A 7,450-nucleotide genomic window follows, 5' to 3' on the forward strand; every position below is an offset into this window, starting at 1 on the left:
AGCATATTGATCGTTGATTTAGCATGTAAAGAATATATTGAGTTGATGTCATTATTATTTGATATCAGTTCTCGGATATTTCTATATAAATTTTTAAACCTGACAAAATTTTGATCTATGAAAGAAGCCTATATACCTATTTCAATGATGGATGCCATCAATAAAAATTTTCAAGTCGCTAAGACTACTAATGTATCATCTGCATACGCATAAATGAATTCACACCCATTAATTATTGTTTCATTTTTCAATACTTCCTTATTCCTCATTTGTAACAATAAGGGATCAACAGCAAAAATAAAAAAATTGCTGCTACGGCATCTCCTTGCTTACACCATCCACGTTCGACCTGGAAAGATTTCAATATGTACCATGCCCCTAACTTGTATTGGAGCTTACAAGTATGACAGCAACAGCTCTTATCACGTATTCTCCAAATCCTTTGCCCTTTAGTGTTCGTATCATTTGAGTATGCAAGATACAGTCAAAAATTATTTTCAAAATCAATAGTCAATAAATTAAAATTTATTATCAAAATATAATATTATCAAAAGCCGTCTGTAAGATTGCAGCTATAAATCCTCATTGGAAATTATGTTTTGTTTCTTGCAATGACTTTTTAAGTCTTCCAAAGATTACATGTGAAAATATTTTGTACAAAGTGTTTTGAAAGTTGATAAACCTCAAATTATTAATGAATCTTATATGTTTTCTGTCTTTTGGTAATGTAAAAAAGTAGACTATTGTTTGATATGTTTGTATGATACAAAAAAAAAACCATTATCAGTATCCACTGAAATAGTTCCTTCAGAATCAATGCAAGTTCATCAGCAAAAAAATTGATATATATTTCAAAACCAAAGCCTTATAAGCCAGGATAATTAAACTTTAGTTCACACTTTCCTATTGCATCAACAGTTTTATTCTTCTGGGAAGTGTTTCTCAGTTTCTTGAACAGAAAACGGTATGCATTAAGGAGGCTCAATACAAATATAATTTTTCAAGGCTGGTATGATTAAATACACACTTTTTGCCCTTTATAGCCTATTCACAGTCCCGGCATCAGTACAATTTTTGGTAGTACTTAACCACTTAATCAGTGATAAATTTACTCGTCTCATAACTTGAATTGTGTCAATGGTGAGGGAACTTTTTCCCTTCATAGCATATTATTCTTCATTGTTCTATTCATCTCATCTAAACTTCTGATTTTGTATCAAGATAATTGTCATTCAAGAGACCATAAATGAATTGCACAACTCCCATTATCTTATTTATGTGTTTTGCTTTTTTCTTCACTGCATTCTTAGACTTGTATTTTATAGCAACTCTTTTTATGCCAACTCCATACTACAAAATTCTTCTGACACTTCTTTTCATATATCTAAAGCACATCTTGCATTTCTAAAATTGTTAGTGTTACTACACTAATTTTTGGCTTCTTATTTTTAACATTTCCAAAATGCAACTAATTTTTATCTTTAGGTACGAAATTATAGCGAAATACAAGAAGAAGGCATGACAAGACTTATGGCTATAGTTAGCTGCATAGTTTTTATGCTTTTTTTAAAGGTACAAGAAATTACTTTACAAAAATGTTTAATAAAAGTATTTTAAATATTTAGTACACCTATGTTTTTTTTCAATTTTAATAGAATTAAAAACAGTGAAAATTTGAAATGTTTTAGTCTTTGAAATATAAGTTTAATTATAAACACAACATCTATGGCCATGAATTACTAATTAAACTACTAAGTAATGTATTATAAAATGTTTATGTTATTCTAATTTTAAAAGGAAGACTTACATAAAATAAAATCAACCAATTAAACAAGAAAACATTCAAAGAGTTATCATTTACATAGGTATGTTAACATACAAAAATAAACAAACAGATAGATAGGGTGAATTATTAATAACAACCATAAATGATAAGTACAACCAATTAAATATTATATAAATATTTATAGAAAAATAAATATTATAATAAAATTTATCACATCTACTAAACTTAATTTTATCTTTTCTTACTTTTTATTCCTTGTATATCATATATTCAAATCACTATTTTGACTTTATTTAGTATTCTGACATGTAGTCGTAGAGATTAATTTAAAGAAATGACTATTATTTTAGTTACGTTTGAAGATAAGAATATTTATTAAGAAGATTAGCCACACTTCTATTTGAAGTTATTGGCGTTCCTAAAACTATTCTACATCTATTCCCTGCTAAAAATTAAATAATCAGACTCAACTTTGACCAGGCACAAGAACAATGTGTTAACTGCTTTAGATACAATCACTTAGTCCCTAGATGTGAAAAACCATTAGATCCAAGAGTACAAAAAGCATCTCCCTGTTAAATATATAAATAATAGTAATGTTAATGCCCTTACGAAGTCTTACAATGAAGCTGTAAGCCAAGAGAAAAGAATGTTGCCCCGAAACAAGAAATTTCTTCAAGGAGAACTTGTGATCTTGGCAAAACTTTTGATAAATTGTCCAATAAAATTTTACTCCAGATTATATATAAGACTAACTACTAATTAATAAAATTTTTGATAAATATTCAATGTAAACTTGTGTAAAAATATTCCAAAATTAAATATAATTAAGTATTTTAGTTCACAATTTGTAATAAATAATTTATATATTAGAGACAGAAAGATTAATACCAATTAAAGTATGTTTTTTATTCATTAATTTTATTTAGTATGTATTGATTAATTGTAAGTTATCTAGATATTTACTTATTTTTATATTAATTTCCAAAATTATCATTTTACCTTTTTTTATTATATATTTTATAAGAAAATTAAAAGTTTACAAAAAAACTTTATAAAACTTGATCATTTTTATTAGCCAATCTTTAAAGTTGTATTATAAGGTTTATTTTCTAGTTTTAGCTATTATATAAAGGAACTTAAAAAATATTACCTTCGAAATGCGATATACCTTAAAATTTGACACATTTTGTAGGATCTGTATTCGAGATGAGTTAACAAATATTTTATTATGTTTTTCATCCATTTTTTTCAGCCTTAATTTTCAACTATGGACTATAAATTATTTCACTTCCAAATATGTCTTTGAATTGTAACTATACTCTAAATTGTATTTTTAATAAAATAATCTAAATCCCAAACCTATTCTGATTAAAGTATTTAAGGGTCTTCTTTTCGTACCATAAGTTGTAAAATAGGTTCTCTATATGCAGATAAGAAATAATTTTTTAAATTGTGTGATTGGAAATTTGGCACACCCAGGAAAACAAATAAATGGGACAAATTTTACATTAATAAATTTAGGATAGACACAACGAAAACAAATAGTATCGTTATGCAGGAGGAAAATTCAAAAACACTACACGAATTATATTTTATATGTATAAGCTTTCTCTTCAAATATTTGTATTATAATTAACATAATCAATATTTTTTCTCAGAACAAAAAATATATTTCTTTAAGTAATTTAAAATAATCTTAAAAAAGTTATTGAGTGTAAAAAGCTGTATCGTAAACTGTATTCATTTAAATTAAGAAATTATTCACTTTTAGGAAAAAAATTGCAATTTTCAAGCCTTAAAAGTTGTTAAGGTACCACTAAACATTTTTTAATTTATCTCCAACTTCTGCAATTGTATATTTTAATCAAAAGGAAAAGATTTTTATATGGTGTTTTGTACATTTCAACAAAATCGAAATTAAAACACACCTTATTAAATAAAAATCATAAATGTTGGTTTTAGTCGGTGGATGTTTTACACGCTGAATTTTGTAGTACAAATCTTTAAAAACAATATTATCAGTCCGTTTTTAAAGAAAAAGAACTCAAAATAGTAGTCAGCCTGATAATTTGATTACTATTTGGGAGAAAAGCAGTTTAACTAGCATGATATTTTATTTGATTAGCTGCAGGCTGCATTGAAATGAATAAAATAAAAACAATGCTCACTCCACATCTATCATTGTTTTATGCAGGAATTACATTACATGCCGATTCTCAATTGTACTCAAACTCTAAAAAATACCAGTATATGCTCAACCTAGCAAGGTTTTGATTCCTTGATTCTAAATATGGCCTTATTTTTGACCTCCTAGCCTCATGAACTCCAGAAATAGATCATACGTTTTTATTTTTGTATATTTTTTTGAGGTTCAATGTCTTTTTAAGCACATGGTGTTCAATATAGGTACACATTTTTTAATATATTTAAAACTGTCATCTTCAAAATTTTAAAAACCATTTTTAAGATGTCTATGTCATTCTTATAACTCAAGCTATCTTCGTTTTCAGTTGAAAATAGTTGTTTTTCATTCAAAGGATCATAGTATTTATAAAGTTTTAAAGTATCTCTTTGGATAACTGAAAACAAAAATTTAGTTTAAAAAGATGAACCTCCCCAAAAACGTTGTACATCATTGTTAAGTTGCCATAAGACACGACAATATGTAAGAATAACACTTATTTTTGAACTGATCTCTTAAGAAAAGTCCATATATTTGCGAGTAATAGCTAGGAAGAAAATAAGAGAAGAAACGTGTAAAAAGAAAGAGAAGAAACGTGTAAAAAAAAAGAGAGAGAAACAGAAAAGGGGTGGTAGAACTTTAAAAGTTTGAAATGAAATCCCTTTTAAGAAAACGATCCCAAATTCAGGGTCAGTGTTGTTCAATGAAGAAGAGTGCGTGAGTGGGAAAGAAACAAAATCCCCGCTAAACTCCCCCTTGTCACTAGATTTTTATTTTATATTTTGCTCTGAGGACTCATTTGAGTGTCAATCATTTGGAATCCCTCACTCATTACGGGTCTGCTATGAGTCATCTTGTGTCAATGGAGCTTGAGATTAGCATGAATGAAATTATTTCATAATGTATGGATGTCTAGATGATGGTTGCTCATGTTTCAAAATAAAAAATTAATCATTATTTAAAATCTTAATTCCATGATTACCTTAAAGGGCTTTATTTATCTCAATACATCACCAGATGGACACAAAATGCCCCTTTGAAGATTTGTATTGATTGAATGATTCCAAAAAACAAACATTCAAGAAAGTCCTCGGAGAAAAAACGCATAAATGAAAAGAGGGATTTCATTTCACACTTTTTGAGTTCTACCACACCTTCTTCTGTCTTATTCTTTCTTCCACTTCATTTATCTTCTATTTTTCCCTTGCTAAAGAATGCAAATATATACACTATTATTATGAGATCAATTCAACAATGAGCTTTATTCTTGAAATATTGTCAAAGTCTTATCTCAAATCGACAACGATATAGAGCGTTTTTGGGAAGGCTCTTTTTTAAAATTAAATTTTAGACTTTCAGCTATCAAATGAAGTACTTTTGAACTTCTGAATATATTTTCTTAAAGCTATGAGCGTTCGAGTAAAAAGCACCTTTTTCAACTTTTAACAAAGATAACTCGACCTATAGGTTAAATAGATTAATTTTCAAAATGGTTCTATAATTTTCCAATATGACGCTTACAAATACATTTAGATAATTTATCTATATTTTCAACACCTAGCGCTTAAAAAACATTAAACCTTAAAAATACAAACAATACAAAAAAGTTATTGGATTTTACTCAAGGTCATGAGACTAACAAAGAAATAAAAAGCCATATCTGGAATCAGGGAATGAAACACTACTCAGTTGAGCATTTGTTGTTCTTTATGCCTAAAAAAAGTGTAACTTGTTAAATAGTGTAATTCTACTTTTAAAATTCAATGTTAAAGACAATACTAAAAGGTAATTTTAGAATTATTCAATGTAATTTTTGGAGGTACTTTATGATATGTATTCGTATTGATTGAAAAGTTATGTAATATAAATTTAAAAATAATCATACCGGAAAAACAATTGATGTCATATTACAATTTGTACGTATTAAAAAAAAAATATTATCATGGAAATTCTTCATTCAAATGTTTTCCATTAGACACATGAATTTCTATAAAAATGGTTTTAAAAAAAGGAAAGAAAAAATAGACTTGATTTGGATTTTTTACTTAATGTTTCTTTTATATGTATATGAATTTGTTAGAAATTAGAATATAAGCATATTTTTATTTTATCCAAATTTGACTTTATGTTGTTAGATGCTAAGATGTTGTTAGTTGGGGATGCATTCTTTACCTTCAGAATTTCAGCAGAGAAGATATGACGTACAAAAGTAGTCCTGAGTTATAGCAACATAAAAAATAACTCATCGATTATGGATTGTACTAAAGTATGTTTTAATACTTTTTCACACGTTTAATTTTGTTCTACAATTAACCAATATCTAATTTAATGTATTTTCTCATGATCTGAACAACTTGGTTGAACTACTCTGCCCTCCCCCTCTTGACTATACTTAACATTGCAAAACCAACGAAATTTTGCTTAAGAAAAGCGGGAAGGCAAAACAGCTGAAAATTGTCTTTGCATCAGTCTTTCACTTCCTTTATAGATTGGACTAATGTCCAATCCACATCTTTTTTTCCCAAAACGCTGACTTAAGTAATGGATTATCTTAACACAAATACTTTTAACTTCATTAGGTTAATGTAACCTCTGGACCACTTAATATATGTAGAATTATCCACAGTGGCTTTAGAATTCAAAAGTCCAAAATAATTTAAACATAAGTAAGTTGATTTACAGATTATCTCTTCAAGAGTATAAAAATAATAACAGTACCTTTAAAAAATAAAATAAATATTATAATCAGGTAGCAAATTCAAAAAAACTCTTTACCTGTAAAATTATTTTCATCTTGGTAATAAGCACATATGTGTATCCATATTAAAATTCATAAATGATCATTTGTTTTATTTCATTTGGTTGCTAAAAACAATATTATAATGGGTTGTCGATAGGATATTTTAGTATAACTGTTGTTTGTAGCTATTTTATTTCTGTATTTCATGTAAATAAATAAATTAAGACAAAATTCTTTATTTTGAGGAGGATAATATATTTATAGGCTTGCAATAAATAACTTTGTCAACAAAAAAAAAGAAGTATAATACCAGCATATGCTCAACCTACAATAGTTTGATTCTTTGATTCTAAATATGGCCTTATTTTTGACCTGCTAGCCTCATTAACTCCAAAAGTAGATCATACTTTAATATTGTGGTATATTTTTTTGAGGTTCAATGTCTTTTTAAGTGCATTGTGTTTAATATATGTACACATGTTTGGAATATATTTAAAACTGTCATGTTCAAAATTTTAAAAACCATTTTTAAGATGTCTGTGTCATACTTATAATTCGAGCTATCTTCGTTTTCATTTGAACATAGTTGTTTTTCATTCAAAGGATCATAGTATTTATAAAGTATTAAAGTATCTCTATGGATAAATGAAAACTAAAATTTAGCTTAAAAAGATGAACCTCCACAAAAATATTGTACATCATTGTTAAGTTGCCATAATACACCACAATATGCAAGGAT

This window comes from Lepeophtheirus salmonis, chromosome 4, assembly GCF_016086655.4.
Source record: "Lepeophtheirus salmonis chromosome 4, UVic_Lsal_1.4, whole genome shotgun sequence".
Lineage (NCBI taxonomy): Eukaryota > Metazoa > Arthropoda > Copepoda > Siphonostomatoida > Caligidae > Lepeophtheirus > Lepeophtheirus salmonis.